Source organism: Gorilla gorilla, chromosome 2 (genome assembly GCF_029281585.2).
Source record: "Gorilla gorilla gorilla isolate KB3781 chromosome 2, NHGRI_mGorGor1-v2.1_pri, whole genome shotgun sequence".
Taxonomy (NCBI): Eukaryota; Metazoa; Chordata; class Mammalia; order Primates; family Hominidae; genus Gorilla; species Gorilla gorilla.
Window position 1 is genome coordinate 163012627 of NC_086017.1, and position 18993 is coordinate 163031619.

At 35.6% G+C, this 18993-nt stretch overlaps 1 long non-coding RNA gene across 2 annotated transcripts in view; it reads right to left on the reverse strand.

The window, feature by feature from the left end:
• LOC134758108 (uncharacterized) overlaps positions 1-18993 on the reverse strand; it is a 189739-nt gene that overhangs the window by 114130 nt on the left and 56616 nt on the right. The gene's annotated exons all lie outside the window — the stretch shown is intronic.

Sequence of the window (18993 nt, forward strand, 5' to 3'; positions counted from 1 at the left end):
TTTCCATTTCCAGTTGGAAATAAACGTTGTATTTCTTAAGTATAGTATTTTCCCTGTCTATTGTATAACCTTTTTCTACCTCTTATTTAATGACATATCATATCCTATCTTTTATTAATTAGGTGATTTTTGTCTAGCCAGAGATTTAAATAACCTGATTTCATTAGCTTTCAAATTATGTTTACTTCTGCTCTTTATTTATTGCCTCTTTCTGGGTTCCTTTTTTGCTCTTTATTACAGATAGAAATACAGTGACAGTGTTTACATTTCATCTGTTTTACAAATGGAAACACCTTGGTCAATACGCTACTCCTTAAGGAAGATTTGGTGAAAAGGCCTACCTTCTGTGTAATGTTATGTTTTTATTTTTAGTTTTTATCATTTCTTTTCCAACATTTAATATGACAATTTTCAAACACTCAGAAGAGAAATTGAAAGAATTTAATATAAATACTCATATACCCACCACCTAGATTCAGCAATAAACATTTTATTGCACCTGCTTCATCAACTCTCTATTTGTCTAGCTATTCTCTATCAATCAGTCCGTCTTTTTTTTTTTTTTTTTTTTGAGACGGAGTCTTGCTCTGTCACCCAGGCTGGAGTGCAGCGGTGGGATCTTGGCTCACTGCAACCTCTGCCTCCTGGGTTCAAGCGATTTTCCTGCCTTAGCCTCCCAAGTAGCTGGGATTATAGACACCCAGCACCACACCTGGCTAACTTTTGTATTTTCAGTAGAGACGGGGTTTCACCATGTTGGCCAGGCTGGTCTAGAACTCCTGACCTCAGGTGATCCACCCGCCTCAGCCTCCCAAAGTGCTGGGATTATAGGCGTGAGCCACCACGCCCGGCCCCATCTTATTTTTTATACATTGCAGACATCAGTACATTTAATCCCTAAACATTTTAGTATGCATTTTAGTAAACAGAGTACGGTATTTATTTTTGCTCCTGCTCTTTTTGAGGTAAATTTATATACAAAGAAAGAGAAAAATATCATATATATAAGTATATACCATAAATATATCTATGATATATAAATATATCTATGATATATATAAATATATATCATAGATATAAATATATATCATATATAAATGTATATATCTTTATATACATTTATATATTTATATATTTATATACAATTATATATTTATATATTTATATATAATTATATATTTATATATTTATATATAATTATATATTTATATAAATATATAAAGAGGAGTTTATAAAGTATTAACTCACACAATCACAAGGTCCCACAATAGGTCATCTGCAGGCTGAGGAGCAAGGAGGGCCAGTTTGAGTTCCAAAACTGAAGAACTTGGACTCCAATGTTCAAGGGCAGGAAACATCCAGCTCAGGAGAAAGATGTAGGCTGGGAGGCTAGGCCAGTCTCTCTTTTCACATTTTTCTGCCTGCTTATATTCTAGCCATGCTGGCAGCTGACTAGATTGTGCCCACCCAGATTAAGGCCGTGTCTGCATTTCCCAGCCCACTGATTCAAATGTTCATCTCCTTTGGCAACACCCTCACAGACACACCCAGGATCAATACTTTGTATCCTTGAATCCAGTCAAATTGACATTCAGTATTAAGCATCACACTTAGGCAACCCCAACCCTCTCTCTATCAAGTTTCAGAAAATTACTATCATCACCTCCCAAAAAGTTTTCTGGTGCCTCTTTCCAGTAAATCCCAGTCCCATGGCCACAGATCCAGCCTTTGCTCAAATGATTCCACAATAAATTTGTGTTTCTAGTAGTTAGTAGTTAGAAATCTTTTAATTTGCCCTAGTTTTCATCACAAATCAAAGTGTTGTTTGATAAAATACTGTTAAATTTCAATAATAGGAGCAATGTTATAGTAGTTTATAGTCTAAAGCATTTCAAATGTCGTAAACTATCTGATTTGATACTCCCCTACCCCTACCAAGCAAATTTATTTTACAGATGAAGACCTGATTACAGATGAACATCTGAGGCTGGTAGAGGTGGAAAAACACATTTGAGTGCAGTCAGAACCTAATCCCAGATTTGAAGATTCTGAAGCCAATGCTCTTTTCTGTTATTGCATATAGTGTAGTGTTCTAATTTTATTTTATTATGAAATGAGAATGCACAGATTGGCCATAAAATATAGAAACATAGATAAAGTTTCTTTTTTTTTTTAACAAAATGAACCTACTTATTTTTCTCCATAATGTGCCAAAAAAGAAATTTTACTCAGTAAAAATGAGACACATGACGTGAGGCAGCACATCACAGACACATGTGCAGGTTTGATGGAAATACTGTGTGGATGGACTGTCTTCACGGTGGTTTTGCACAGCACCTTGACCTATGCATTGCTAGTGAGGCATAACGCACAGGACATGTCACTAATGTTATGAAACATGTCATGCATTACAAGGTGATATCAATAATGTATATATATATTTGAATCTGTTTCTAAGTTTCACAGAAATTCTATAGCATTTACACCTCTGACTATTAAGATTATATTAACAGCAACTTTCCTTGCCATAATATAAATAATGTTTATAAGTGATTTTTATGAATAAAAAATGATTTTACTTTACACATATCAGCTATTTTCCTGTGTCAACCCAAATAAACCTCTAGAGATGTCTACCAGTGGCTAAATTTTGTATCTTTTGTAGAGCCAGGGTTTCGCCATGTTGCTGGGGCTGGTCTCCAACTCCTGGCCTCAAGCAATCCGCCCACCTCTGCCTTCCAAAGTGCTGAGATTACAGGCAAGAGCCACTGTGCCTGGCAAAATTTGATTAATACTGATTTTAGTTTAAAACATGGTAGAAATGAAGTATATAAATGTCGACTTTGGCTTACAAGTAAATTTAATAAGCTACTTCTCATTCAGCATCTGATTGGAAGAGGTGATGCACCTTCCCCATAGATCTGTGATTATTTTACTTTACACAGAGCATTGAGCAAATATAAATTTCTCTGCAACTTCAAGAAATACCACTAGATGAGGATGAAGAAATTGCATCATATAAATCCCCAAGAGAAGGATAACAGAAATGGAGAAAAAGAGATCTACATGGTTTTGGAATATAGTAAGACTTGAGAAAGCTGAAACAGCACATGCCTATTAAAGGCTAGAAAACATGGCCATAGAAAAACCAGATTGTCTTAGGAGTTTGATATGCAAGGTTTTTTGAAACTCAGTGGTATTCAGACAGTGGGTAAGCTACTTAGGAAAAATCAATCAATGCTGTTAACTGTTGGCTTGGTTCTAATATTTTGCCAAAATGGGCATATCTGATGCCATGGTATTTAAAAGCAAGCAGTGCAAGTAGCCTGGAGCTGTGGTGATTCAGCACATACATTCTCAGTTAATTTTCTGTTATCTGTCATTCATGGGCCTGTTGTCACCAAGACCGGTGACCACTTATTTATTTTAATTTATCCTGAAAATTCATATCCAGTCTTCTGTAAATTTAATATCTTATGAATGTTTTCATCAAATCCCTATGTTTTTACACCCCACCCCCTCCACCTAACCATTGTTTCTGTGTGTGTCCGTGTCCTGATCACCTCTTCTTATAAATACTACAGTCACATTGGATTAGGGCATACCCTAGTGACCTCATTTTAACTTAGTTTTTTCTTTAAAGATTCACTCTCCAAATGCAATCACATTCTGATGTACTGGGGATTAAGAATTCAGCATGTGAATTTGGTGGTGGTGGCGAATTCAGCCCCTAAAAGGGAGAAAAGATAATCAATTCACCAATGAAAGTAGGTGTATTTCCACACATAAAGGCCCTACTAAGTGCCCAGCACATTCAATAAAAAATACTTACCCTAAGGTATATTAACACCAAACTTAAAACCAGTAGGGGAAGAGAAACTAGATGAAGGTGCAAAAATTATTGCTTGTAAAAGACCGAATGGCATTGAATTTTTAAATTATTATTAGAGATGAGGGTCTTACTATGTTGCCCAGGCTGTTGTCTTTTTTGTTTTGTTTTTTGACACAGAGTCTCCCTCTGACTCAAACTCCTAGGCTCAAGTGATACTACTGCCTCCCAAGTAGCTGAGACTACAGGCATGGACCACTGCACCCAACATGGCATTGAACTTAGCAAAGGTTTGAGAGCTTAAATACAATGGAAGTTGCTTTTTAAAAATCTGAAGTAGAATCATTTTCAATCAAATATTTACCTTCTGAGGTACGTGTATATATATATCTATATATGTGTGTGTATATATGTATATACACACACACACATTGGTACTTAGTTACAATACATTGGTAGATACTGAATGGAGATCCAACAAAAATTGCAATCTAATTTTGTAGGGATGATGAAAGAAGATGTTGTGTTTAAATATCTATAAGAGGTTATATACTTATCTTGAAAAGAAAGTCAAACAATAGCACCTAAAATTGAAAAATTAACCGAGGCAGGTGGATCACCTGAGGTCGAGTTCGAGACCAGCCTGACCAACGTGGTGAAACCCCGTCTCTACTAAAAATACAAAAGTTAGCTTGGCATGGTGGCGGGTGCCTGTAAGCCCAGCTACTTGGGAGGCTGAGGCAGCAGACTCGCTTGCAGAGGTTGCAGTGAGTTGAAATCGTGCCATTGTACTCCAGCCTGGGCAACAAGAGTGAAGCTCTGTCTCAAAAAAAAAAAAAATTAATTTCCAAATTTAGAATTAGGGAAATACATACTAGTGTTTTCTTATCTACACATACTATATATATAATATATATATATATAGTCCTATTCAAACATATTTTGAAATAGTATCTGTGCAAAGTACTCTTCTGGCCATGACCAGGGGTAGGGTACAATATAATATATGTGATATAATCCTTGGCATTAAAAATGTCTATTCACATATAGTTATCAATTGTCTTAAACTCAAAATTTTTGATTGTATAATTGTATTTAGATGTCTACATCAGTGGTACTAACATAAGTATTGGCATTTAGCAGCAGAAGATATTATTGCCAGCTAATATTCCGATGTAGGATTTGAAACTTGAAGAATAGACAGAATTTTGACTGGAAGTGAGGGAGAAAGAATTCTCCATTTGTGGGGGGAATTTTATCATGGATTAAAGAAAAAAAGAGTGTACCATCCAACATGTAGTTGAGACTAAGTATGCAAAAGAAGAAACATAGTTGGTTAGAAAGATGGAGTGTGATAGATTGGTTGGGCTTCTTGAAAGTTAAAGGATTTGTACTTAATCCTCATATAGTAGGTAGCTGCTGAAAGTTTTTAAATAGGAGAATATATGATAAAAGGGGTTGCTTTAAGTTTCTTAAAATTTATTTTGAGGATAATTTGAGCTAGAAATGAGAATCTTACTAATTTTTTATTAATACATGATTGCCCATATTTAGGGGATACATGTGATATTTTGACACATGCTTATGATGTACAGTGATATGAGAAAATCTAAATCAAAATGAGAAAGTGGAAAAAATGTGTGTGTGAGTGTATTTGTGTGTATAGAAAGACAGATTCTTTCAGAATGAAAATATCATTCCATCCCATTTTTACTTAAAACATTTCTATTGTTTGCTCTGCCTTCATAATATGAATGTCTTTAACTGTTCCCACATGGTCTTGCACTAGGCAGCACCGAATGTGAGAGCCCAGTCTCTCATAAATTGCTGTACTTTGAAGAGTGAATTTTAAAATGTTATTTCTAACCTATGTTATTTCTTATATTCAGCCAATAGAAAAGCAGCAACAACAGAAACAAATTTATTATTTAAGGAATTAAATAGTATATTTAATAAAGAGTTTAAATATATCATTTTTTGACTGTAGAGTTGAGAGTTTAACATAAAAGTTGTTTGGAATGTTATGTTGCAGTTGATATAAAAACATTGGTCAAAGTTTTTATTTTTGTAAAATAAATAAAAATACTCAATGCTTTAAATCAATATGATTTGCTGAAGTTTATCATATGTCCTTTGGAACTTCTAATTAATGTATCCAAGAGTTTAATTCTGAAACTTACAGAACAAAGAAAAATGCTTTTAAAAATATGAAACAGAAAAGTAAACCTAAGATTCAGTTTAATAGCATTTCCATTTAATTCAAGTAACATTTATTGGGCTCTATGTGCCCATAATATGAGAGGTGCTCTAGAACTTTAACAATGACAAAATTAAACTTACTATATTCATACAGCAGAATGTGTTATTTGCCCTATTAAAAAGTGCTAAGAGAAGGCTAAGCTTTGAATTAGTTAAGATGAGGAAAGGTTAAGAGCACAGTACAAAATAGTAGCCAATAAGACAATTATTAACACATTTCCTCTAGAAAATAAATAACAGAGTTCATAAATCAAGGTTCTGTAATGTTGAATGGAAAATAATTTGTATGTGCAATTCCATCTGTGTGTGTAAATATATTGCTGCAAAATGAATCAGAAAAGTGGGACATTTTAAAACAGTTAATAGATTTCTCTATGAGTCTGGCCAAGAATCAACATCAAATAAATTATATCTTGGGCCATCAATGTCATAAGAACAAATATGCATGAATTATGCACTTGTTGCTCAAGTTGAGCTAACAGGAGCTCTACTCTAGCTAACATCTTCCTTACTTCCCCACCCACACGCTCTGTATCCAAACATATGCATGAAGACTTGGGCCACACAATTATCATGAACAAATATTTATAGAGAAAAAAAGACTTTTCTTCTCTTGATATGGAGAAAGAGATTGCAATGATTAATCCAATTTGAAATAAGACCCAAGAGGGATAGGAAAAAATCGAGTTAACAGTATAAAACTAAAATTGTAAAAGAAAAAAAATACACTGACCTGCCCCTACCTATAAAATATTTTTAAATATGGGAATGATTAATCAGTTGTGCCTCTTTCTCTATGTTTTATTTCTAGGTAGCAGTACTCATACGTTTACTTTTTAAAAAGGTTAGATGTATTTGAATTCTCCTTTCAACAGCCCTCAAAGTATAGAGACCAAACAATGAAGAGAGCCAGACATTCTGGGTGTCAGCGATGGTAAGAAATCCTGTCTGGAAAAAGGAATGGAGGCAGGAAATAACACAGACATAGAGTGGAGTAGGTGTTCATTTATCATTGTCCAGCTGGCTCCCTTGAAGTTAAGTAAGGTAAAATTAATCAGTAACTTGCCCATTAAAGAGTTAGCATTAGGATTAAAATAACTACAGCAAGTCCAGATGTCCTGAATCTCCTGGTTACAAATATTCCAATTTCCTGTTAGGCTAGGCAGAAACTATGGTAGTGATATTTCTGGAAGCAGAGGGCCTAGAACAAAAACCCAGTTCTATCTTTTACTGTCTCGGTCACTTTGAGTAAGTTACTTAAGCATACTAAGTCTCTGTTTCCCTATCTATAAAACATGGATACTCTATTAAATTTGAACTTATTTTCAGAAATTAAAATATTGTAAATAAAGTGAACGGCACTTAAGTCATAAAATGAAGGAATCATAACAATTTAAGAACTGATTGAATGTGCAGGGGAGATAGGGAAGAGAAATCAATAATGTCTGCTATCCTCTTAGATTAGAAAACCAGATAAATGATGATGCCATTCATCAACATAAGGGAAACAAAGAGGACAAGTATGGTGTGCATGTGAGCTGAGGAACGGTGTGGAGAAGAGAAAGATGATTCTAGCTTTAGGCATATTGTGATTAAGGTGCCTGTTTATAAGGTATACTTTTAACTACCTACTTCATCCATATCCCTTTCTAAGGAAAACTACATTCATATACCATACTACTCTATGCCCTGCCTACAACTTAGTCAGAGCCACAGAACTAGCTGGGAAATGTAAGCTTGAACAATTAGACCACTCATTCAAAAACTGGGAATTAAGTCATTTAAGCTAAGAAGTGCTGAAGGAACATGCAGTCCTATTGGCTAAGAGAACCATTTGAAGCCCTGCAGAAATGGGTAAGCTAAGAAAGCCACTAGAGAAAGAATAATGAAGTAAATATTGTGATGACAGACGAATGATAGATAGATGGGGCGGGGGAATATACAGACAGGCAGACTAGATAGATAGACACTAGTTTCCATTCATTAATTGCCAGCTTTTAAAATTCTAGCTTTTCAATGAAGTCTAAATGTACTTACATTTATGTTTTCATTCATACGATAAGCCTCTTTTGTGAATAGAGATGTCCTGACTATAATACTGTGGGTGAATCTATCTATTTAGTTGGTATTTCTTATTTTCTATAATCCCAACACACTCTAATACAGTTATTACTACATATGGTCAACAAAAATCACAGATGACCAATTTTAGCAAGCTTGGGATGATGATATTGCAGAGAAGTTCACATCACAATTATGAACTTTGGGATGATGATATTGCAGAGAAGTTCATATCACAATTATGAACTTTATACTTAGATATGTATGCTCCTCATATCAGCGTAGGCCTGACATGAAGGACCATGTTTATTTCACAGATTAGAATTTTTTATTTTTTTTTAGACAGGGTCTCACTCTGTCACCCAGGCTGGAGTTTAGTGGTGCAGTCTTGGCTCACTGCCACCTCTGACTCCCAGGCTCAAGAGATCCTCCCACCTCAGTGTCCTGAGTAACTGGGACTACGGGCATACACCACCTGACTAATTTTTGTATTTTTAGTAAGGACAGGCTTTGATCATGTTGACCAGGCTGGTTTCAAACTCCTGACTTCAAGTGATCCACCTGCCTCGGCCTCCCAAAGTGCTGGGATTATAGGTGTGAGCCACCATGACCAGCCAACAGATTAGAAAATTATATGTCACTCAGTCTAATCCCCCTACCAGAAACCCAAGAAATTGCATCACTAAACAGACACTTTGCTTCTGAAAACAGTTACAATATAATGCTATACAAAGTTTAATTAAAAAAGCACATCAAAGATATAAACTATAATGTTCTTGGAAACCAAGAGTCACAGAATGATTTTACATTATTCTAAGTCCCATATTTAGTATTACCATGTCAATTAGTCTTTGAGAAAAGGTGAGAGTCTTCTATTAAAAGTCTAACTACATTTACACCCTCAGTTCAATTCCTCTGTGGGTGGAAACTGAGAGTTTCAGGTACATTATTAAGGAAATTTTTAAGGCAGAGACTTGTTTGACTCATCTATCTTTCCCTCATGACAACTGGCATAGTGCTTAGCCATAACAAGGATAATTCAATGTATCATTAATTTTTTCATTAGTTATCAAATGCACACAAAAGGCAGTACCTTTCTATTTCCCAATTTACTGGAGGTGGTATGTAGTATGCTATAATTTACTAGAGAAATGTTAGTATGTTTTGTAAATAACACTCACTTTTAAGAACTTTGCTGGGCCCAGCACGGTGGCTCACGCCTGTAATCCCAGCACTTTGGGAGGCTGAAGCAGGCGGATCACAAGGTCAGGAGACCAAGACCATCCTGGCCAACATGGTTAAACCCCGTCTCTACTAATAATACTATATATATTAGTCTGGCATGGTGGCACATGCCTGTAATCCCACCTACTAGCAAAGCTGAGGCAGGAGAATGGCTTGAACCTGGGAGGGGGAGGTTGCAGTGAGCCAAGATTGCACCATTGCACTCCAGTCTGGGCGACAGAGCGAGACTCCATCTCAACAACAACAACAACAACAACAACAAGAACTTTACCAATCAAATACACATAGTCTACAATATACATCTTTGGTTTGCGTAATTAGGCAAGCCATTCCATCACTTGCCTTACTTGGAACTCAGATTTGTGAGAGTAACAGGAGTCCCAGACTTCATGGCCTTGAAAGGAGAATATCACAGGGTGTGAGCTTGGGAATTTAAAGATATAAGAAGTTAGAGAACAGCCTCTCACAGGACATGAAGACATAGCAACTGTGAAGTACAGGAAGATAAACTTTGTTAAAGGAAAAAGAAAGAACATGAAAATGCAAGTGAATAAAAGATCTTTGAAACTTTTATGCAAAATTTCAATTATTGATTGATAATATTACTATGTGAATGCTATTATTAAGAAAAACTCAAAAGGCTATTCTACCAGTAACGATGGATCTTTATCTTGGTCATTAACAAGAGTTGCAATTTTTAGCCTGTAATATTATATCTCAGAGATTTTTAAATCTCAGAGGAAGTCTGCAGATCCAAAAAGAAACATCATATTAATAATTAAGTTCATTCTATTTAGTATAATTAACTCTAATCCAGACTTGAAAAACATTATGCCCATGGGACTCCACCACATAAGGCCTGACCTCTGGTACATGAGAACTGTGTAATGGCCTCTATGCATAGACATGTAGACGTTGTTTTAGATAAAGGTTAATCAGCTATTTTGAAATATATTGCTGATTTATTGTAGGTCTGATAACATCCTGTTTTATAACTAAATATGGCCTAATACAATTTTTGTAAGGAAAGGGCATTGAGAGGTTAGCTGGGTATGTGACCCATATTCTTACCATTCGTCATTACATTACTGGCCTGAGCCACCCTGGTGACAGGGCAGAAAAAATCAAAGCATTTATCCCCTTTATGAATGAAAGAATGCCTGCAATATGACATAGAATAGTGGAATTTCTCTAGTTCAGGAAACACTTGGAATTAAACATGGGCTTAATTTAGTGCTTCAAGATAAAGACCACCAATTTTTCAAAATAAAACACCGGATAAGGCCACCATCATTTACTCCCTAAGATTTTGCCTGGACATACAGGGACAAAGAAGGATTTTTCTTTCTTACATGGGTACAGCTGTAAGCACAACAATGCAACATCCCTTTTCTAGTTTGAGTCAGCCCTGTATAGCACTTATAAGGCATTTGTGGCCAGAGTTATCAGGCCAGCTCATTTTACATTTCATTTCTTTTTCCTCACAATACTTTCACAGTTTGAAATGAAACACATTAAACTGGCAGACATTTAAGAACACAGCCATATAAATGATAGTCAGTACATTAAACACTATTAAGATAATATTGTATTTGATATTATGATTACATCTAACAGCAATATGTAACTTTAAACTAAACTAAGGCAGGTGCGAATCTGAATGTACATAATTTTCCTTCCAAGGATGGTGCAGCAGTCATTTATGTCATGACATAAACAATACTCTTAAATTTCATGATTCAAATAGGCAACACAATTTCAAGTCATTTATTACTTAGTTCCTAAAAGGCAACAATAAGGCACTGAAACAAAATTATCACTTTAAACTTAGTGATCCCAATCATGAATCATGTTTTCTTATTTGGCAGATATTTTATTAATCTATATTTAGCTTATAAATGTGCGAAGGAAACAAGGAATAAAATAAATCAATACTCAACACTTATTTAATATAGCTTTTTCTCCCTTTAGGCCTAGATAGGCAGTTTAAGTCTGTCTGCATTAAGAAATTTAAAAACTCATTGCAGCCTGGGATGAGGGAAAGGGTTGTCTTTGAATTTAATGAGCTGAAGGATTAAATAATATGATTTCCTTTGGCTTAAAAGGAAAGCCATTAAGAAGATTGAGGAGTGTGCTACGTTGAGATACTATAGAGAAGAGGAGGCAGGGTTCTCTTTAAAGATTCCCAAACCTTTAACATGACTCCTTCTAATGTCCACAGCCATAATTGCACAGATCCACCTGAATCCTCTATCCAAATGGGAGACATTACTTATTCCTTGCTCACGAGTGCATACCTGTGAGAAAAAGAGGACTTCTAGATACTTTTAGAACATATGCTATAGGGCTTAATATCACTATTATTGTTTCTAATTTACTTCAGGGAGAGAACTTGAGTGAACTCACCAAAGGAACTAAAGAATGTTTCAGCAATCATTTCTGCAAATACTTGTTTAATTACCAGTCGTTCTCAAGAAATATTTGTTTCACGACTCACAGGAAAAAATGAGGCAAAGATGAGTGAAAATTTTCACAATATTGTTTTGTTATTTTTTTTTCAACTAGATACTCCTTTGCAGATAAGGCAGGGTACTTCCTTAAGTCATGTTCGTGTCCCCTAATACTAGTACAGTTTCTGCCAAAGAGTAGTTTTAAAATGTGCACTTGTTGGAAAAGTAGTCTTTGAGTGTGTGTGTGTGTGTGTGTGTGTGTGTGTGTGTGTGTGTGTGCACGCACATTGGATGTGTTTGTCTTATATATATATTTCCCATAGGCAGTAATAATGACAAATGCAAGGATTTATGGAGTGGTGTACTGATAAATGTTTAACAACCAAGTCTTTGTAAAAAGTAGGGTCTGAGGAGAGAATGGTGCTGTTTTATAGGGTTTTAAAACAAATTTGCTTCATATATGAGAAAATCAAGGCTTAGATAATGACATGAATTTTCAAGCTGTCATATTACATTTTATTTGATTTAGCAAATCAATAAAAAGGGGAGACTGTCAGCCAGGAATTATGGAAAGAAAAAGGAGATGTTTCTTGTGGTATGAGACCTTGTTGAGAATTGTTAAAAGTTTTGAGTATAAAAAGGTTGTAAGTTTTTTGAGGTCAGGTTTTATGCCTGCCTATTTATCCTTTTATTTCACATGTTGCCTTGAACACAGCAGGTGATCAATATGTGTTTTTCTTAATTGATTATTGAAAAGAAGGTAGGATGTGAGACAGATAATGAAATATTAATGTCTGAGTTAAAGCTATGGAAGAGAAATTAGAAGAGAAATATCAGATATTGCTTTCTGAAGGGCTTTTTTAAAATTATACTTTAAGTTCTGGGGTACATGTGCAGAACATGCAGGTTTGTTACATAGGTATACATGTTCCATGGCGGTCTGCTGCACACATCAACCTGTCATCTACATTAGGTATTTCTCCTAATGCTATCCCTCCCCTTGCCCCCCACCCCACAACAGGCCCCAGTGTGTGATGTTCCCCTCCCTGTGTCCATGTGTTCTCATTGTTCAACTCCCACTTATGAGAACATATGGTGTTTGGTTTTCTGTTCCTGTGTTAGTTTGCTGAGAATGATGGTTTCCAGCTTCATCCATGTCCCTGCAAAGGACATGAACTCATCCTTTTTTATGGCTGTGTAGTATTCCATGGTGTATATGTGCCACATTTTCTTTATTCAGTCTAAAATTGATGCACATTTGGGTTGGTTCCAAGTCTTTGCTATTCTGAATAGTGATGCAATAAACATATGTGTGCATGTATCTTTATAGTAGAATGATTTATAATCCTTTGGGTATATACCCAATAATGAGATTGCTGGATCAAATGGTTTTTCTGGTTCTAGATCCTTAAGGAATCGCCACACTGTCTCCCACAATGGTTGAACTAATTTACACTCCCACCAACAGTGTAAAAGCGTTCCTATTTCTCCACATCCTCTCCAGCATCTGTTGTTTTCTGACTTTTAATGATTGCCATTCTAACTGGCATGAGATGGTATCTCATTGTGGTTTTGATTTGCATTTCTCTAATGATCAGTGACGATGAGATTTTTTTCATATTTGTTGGCTGCATAAATGTCTTCTTTTGAGAAGTCCCTGTTCATATCCTTCACCCACTTTTTGAGGGGTTGTTTAATTCTTGTAAATTTGTTTAAGTTCCTTGTAGATTCTGGATATTAGTGTGTGAAGTGCTTTTCTAATCACTGCTTCTCTTCCTCCTCTCATAATGCTTGGTATTTAACATTCCAGAATCTAGTGCTATTGGAAACAGTTTTGTTTTATTTTCCCTGTATTCTAATCTCTACTATAAATTAGTATTTCACCAGTTCCTGACAGATAAACGTACACATCTTCAAAAAATGTTGAGTGAAAAGGGGGGAAATAGTAGAATAAAGGGAAGGGCCATTTTCACTCAAAAAGTATGCTTCAAGTTTGAGGATGACAGGCTTTTTCAGTGGCAAAACAAATTGATGCAGCTGTTGCATTTTACTGCCGTCACAGTGAACAAACACAGACTTTTGTTTAAAGTAAACGGTCTTTGGGCAAAAGTTTCTGTGTTTCGAGGTCCTTTGGCAGGGACAAGGCTTGTTATATCCCTTTCCCCAAGAAGGGTGCATGGTGGAAGGTCAAACTGCTGTATTCTCTCTCTCAAGCTTGCTATTGTTTTTCTTTCCTTCTTTTTTTTTTTTCATGTTTTTTAGAATAGACATTGTTAGGTCCTAGCCTGGGGATGGGTAAGAGTGATTTTCTCCTTTAACATCAGGAAACAGTGTATACATACAGCTCTCAGGGAGGGTTCTCTGCCACTCTCTCTTCACCTAGGGTGAGTCCTCGCATTTCCATTGTGCACAAGATATTCTTCATTTTTCCCAGAGTCAGCCTTCCCAGCCGTATCCCCTCTAACCACTCTGAGGCTGATGTCCTTGTTCTGATGATGAGGGATCTAGAGTGAATGACTTAGAAGCATTTTTCTAGATCTGACAGTCCACACATGGCATTTTGACTGGCAATAATTCTTTCAAGTAGTACAAATTATGTTAGGATTTAAAGTTAGATGAAAGTGAAAAAATACAACATATGGACACATAAATAATAAATATAGGATGGGGAGATATTTTTTAAAGCAGAGAATGAGGTATTTCCTTAACACTTTACATTGCTTATAATTGTCAGACTGCTACATTCTGAAAACTCTTTATTTGCTTTATTACAATACTGACCTAATGGTAAAGCCAAATTTTATCAGCTTTACAGTTAACAAATCAGCATAAAATATAAGTTTAAATGTAGTCAGTATATTAATGATTATATCATAGCGATAAAGATACTAATACAAAGGAATCATGTCACTGAGTGTGTTATTAACAGGGGCAGGTAATTTTCTTCAATTCATAACACAGTCACAAACCACTTAGCTCACTTAATGAACACATACTCTTGTACTCCAGAGAATTTTGAAAACCTCTCAATTCAATTACTAGGATGCTCAATGAGATTCAATCAGACTGACTTCTTGTTCTTATTTCAAGGGCAAATAATATATTCAAGCAAGTAAAATGAAGAGTGGTTAATTAGTAGCCAATTGAAAAAGTACATCAAGACAATAAACTAGCTGCTTTTTTGTTTCTATAAATAATGTAAAATATTCCAGGAATCAAGCAAATTTGTACAAAATACAGTAAATGTGACTGGAAGAGACTGAGTAGTCGAGTAATCAATTAGCAAATTAATAAATTACTTTAATATTTTAGGCAAACTCTTTTCTTTAAATAAAAAAGATGCCTTGATCAGCAACAGTTAAGAATGAAATCTGGCCTGGTGTGATGCCTCATGCCTGGATAGCAAAGTGCTATCCAGTGGGAGGCTGAGGTGGAAGGATTGCCTGAGCTCAGGAGTTCGAGATGAGCCTCGCTAACCCTTTCTCTACAAAAAACCTAAAAAAATAAATTAACCAGGCGTGGTGGTGTGCACATGTAGTGCCAGTTACTCAGGAGGCTGAGGGCAGGAGGATCGCTTGAGCCCAGGAGATCAGGGCTGCAGTGAGTCATGGTCGCGCTACTGCACTCCAGCCTGGGTGACAGAACAAGACCCTGTCTCAAAAATAAATAAATAAGTAAATAAAAATAAAAAGATAAAGAGAGAGAAAGAGGAAATGAAATCTGTCTCTAATTGTACACAAATGCCTGAATTTCATATACCGCTATTTCTATTCAAGGAAACAAAACAACATTATTTGTATAGAGAAACACCTGTGATTAAGGTTCAGCACATATTATCAAAAATGAATTAGCTGTGGAATTTGCATATAAACTGAAAGATAAAAGGTGAATTTGCTGTGTTTCTAGGTTAATTGTTAGTACTTCAAGGAACTTAGAATATTTTAGCTGTAGTCAGATGCTTTTAACAAATAATGTGTTTTAATTTAGCAGAACAATTCCTTTGAGTTATGCCCAGTACCAATAGATATGACACATATTTTTCTTAACTGTATAATCAGAAAAAAGTCAGTAATGCAAAAATTTCCATTAATAATGTAGCTCTTAAATGACAAGGATTTTCATAGGAAAAGGAAGTAGATTGCTTGAGTGCCTATTTTGAATAGACCATTTTCCGTGGTAAAGTAAATTTGGTTAATATAATTTATTGATTTCTAGAAGCCGGAAGAATTTTGAGACATGCACAAATACCTTCTGCTGTGTTTTTCCTTTTGCTGTTTGTCCTTTATTATTTTGCTACATGAAACCATTCATTGAAAAAGGAAGTAACCATGTAATCTTGCTTATATCTATCCAGAAACACCAAAATATCCTCCCCAATAATCTTGATTTGTTTCAACTTCTGGGGGTTGTTATTATTATTATTTCTCCTTACGGGTTTAGAAGAAAGTCCTCGAATTAGATTAATTGCCCTCTTCTTTCTCTGCTTGTGACCCTTGAAGATTAGCATGACCCTTAAACCAGTTTTGTTTTCCACACAGATTTTTTGGGCTGTTAAATGTGGCTTGTAAACATTCCCAGAGACGTTGCTAGGAGAATCTTTCTATAAATACTTTAACTATTTATTTTTAACATGTTTGATTTTTATCTAAAATGCTCTATTCTTTTTGGAAGTTGGAAGATTTAAATTATTAAATTTGATAATCAATAAGTTTTATAACTAATAATTAAATTTAGTGTTAGTTTTAAATTTATTTTACTAAACTATATAAAATTGCCATATATAAGGTAAAAATGTTCCAATATCAATAATTTTATGTTTCAATCTAATATTTTCATCTTTACCATGAGTGACTCAGGAGAATAATGGAGAAGAGTTTGGATTCAGGAGTCAAACAGATAAGGCTTCAAATTATACAGCCAAATCATGTATTAGCTGTGTATTTGTGGATCATTTATTTAATCTTTATTAGGCCTTGATTTCTTCAACTGAAAATTAGTGATATTAATAATATCCACTGCATTAAATTATTGTGAATATTAAAAGAATCACTGCATACACTGTGTTATTATAGAGTGAATGCTGAAAAAATGTTAGTAGAAGTTATTATTAATTTTTTTTAGACAGGATCCCACTCTGCCACCCAGGCTGGAGTAAAGTGATGCCATCATAATTCATTACAGTCTTGACATCCTGGGCTCAAGTGATCCTCCCACCTCAGCCACCTGAGTAGCTGGGACTACAGGTGTGTTCCACCACTCCCAGCCAATTTTTTTGATTTTTAGTGGAGGAGGTCTTGCTATGTTGCCCAGGTTGGTTTTGAATTCCTGAGCTCAAGTGACCCTCCTGCTTTGGCCTCCCAAAGTGCTGGGATTATAGGTGTGAGCCACCGGACCCAGCAGAAGTTATTACTAGCATTGGATTTAATTAATATTTATATTATATTTCCCACCTTTTTCTTTTTCCTCTTGAATTTCCTGATTAGTTTGCCTGGTTTACATGAACTGCTCTTCAATTTCAAGCCCATTGCATTTTCAAACATTATATAATTTGATACTATGAACATTATGAGTTTGATGGGTAGGAATTATTATTCCCCTTTTCCAAACAAGGAAATCAGGTTATGTGATTTTTTTTCAAAGAGCACACAAACTAGTAAAAGGCAAAGCCAGGATTAGAATTCACTAATCTTTTTATCATGTTGGCTTTTATAAGGACCTTTAAAATGGATATTTCTGGGCAGCAAGTATTCTAACATCAATGGCACTGAATTACCATTATCATTTTAGAGAAAGTCTTCTCTCATTCGTTATAAATTTCTATAATAGCCAACAATTATTTAGCAACTAATATGTACCTCATATTATACAGCATACGTATATACTAGTACCTCATACTATGTAGCATATGTACTTCTGCTATATACATAACAATTCATAAGATTGGTAACTCTCATTATCCCTGTTTTACAAACACAAAAACTGAAAGCTAGTGAGTAGTGAAGTCAATATTTGAAACAAAGCAGTATGCCTCCAGGACCTATGCTCTTAAACACTGTGCTATACTACCTCTTAGCAAACAGTACTGCAAGCTTTTAAAAAATATATATTTTAAAAAGTGTTCATTGTTGTACTTAACTTTTTTTTTTTTTTTTTTTTGAGACAGGGTCTCACTCTGTTTCCCAGGTTGGAGGGCAGTGGCACAATCATGGCTCACTGCAGCCTCGGCCTCCCCAGGTTCAGGCCATCCTCAAGCCTCCCGAGTAGCTGAAACTAAAGGCACGCACCACCATGCCCCAGCTAATTTTTGCATTTTTTGTAGAGACAGAGTTTTGCCATTTTGCCCAGGCTGGTCTCCAATTCTTGGACTCAAGTGATCCGCCTGCCTTGGTCTCCCAAAGTACTGAAATTACAGGTGTGAGTCACCATGCCCAGCCAGTACTGCAAACTTTCACTGCCTTTCAAACTTCCACTGATTCTCAAGCAGTGCATCTCAACATGTTATATGTAAAAAAAAAAAAAAAAAAAAAAAAGACAAAACAAAAAAACTTTGCCCCCTCAAAATTTGATGTGCTATACTGAATAGAAATAGTTTCTGAGGAGGTTTCTACTCTCACAGGCAGAACTGGCTACATATTTAGTAGAGCCCAGTGCAAAAGAAATATATGGGGTCCCTTGTTAAGAAGTTATGAAACATTTTAATTAAGAATGTGACAGTAGAGCATTAACTCAACTGTGTGATCTTTTTGAGTGTGAAGCACTGTGAGACTACACAGTAGCATACCATGAAACCCACCCTGCTCACAGGGTCATAATCCTGAATCCAGCCTTGTTCCCGTGCACCTATCATTTTGCAGACCTGCATAAAGCTTTGTAGCAGAAATACTGGTGACCTTTTAGTAAGTCTTTCCCAGAAACACTCTAGTCTCTCAACTGAGAGCATTCTGAGGAAACAGGAATAGGACTTGGGAGGGAAACAAGGCTACCAGGCTACAGTCTAGATGACGTGTACTATGAAAAAGGAGAAGCATAGACCAATTTTTGTCTTAGCAGCCAGAGTGAGATGGTAGTCAGGAAGTGGGAAGAAGAAAGAGGAAGCTCTCGGGAACTCCCACCACCCCACAAAGGGGGAATTACTCTTTTCTTCCATCA